This window comes from Apis dorsata, unplaced genomic scaffold (assembly GCF_000469605.1).
Source record: "Apis dorsata unplaced genomic scaffold, Apis dorsata 1.3 scaffold_123, whole genome shotgun sequence".
In the NCBI taxonomy this organism is placed as follows: Eukaryota; Metazoa; Arthropoda; class Insecta; order Hymenoptera; family Apidae; genus Apis; species Apis dorsata.
Window position 1 is genome coordinate 114,057 of NW_006263416.1, and position 324 is coordinate 114,380.

Here is a 324-nt window from a genome sequence, read left to right on the forward strand (position 1 = left end):
AGATAAAACAAAAATATTTTAATTTCGCATTTATGTTTGGTTACTGGCCGCTCGTGCGTTTCACCGCTTATATGCTATTATGTACAGAAAGAAAAAAAAAAAAAAATAAATCTGAAATATAAAGAATTCTTGAAAGAGTAGAGCATGAATAAAAACGTTGGCCAATTAACGCCAGTCGAGAGATCCAAGCGGAAGCATAGAAGCGATATTTTTTATTCGCAATCCTCTCCCCTCTTAACTTACATCTTTTTCCTCTTCTCTCTCTCTTTCTTTCTCTCTTTCTCTCACACACATACACTCTTTCTCTCTCTCTCTCTCTCTCTC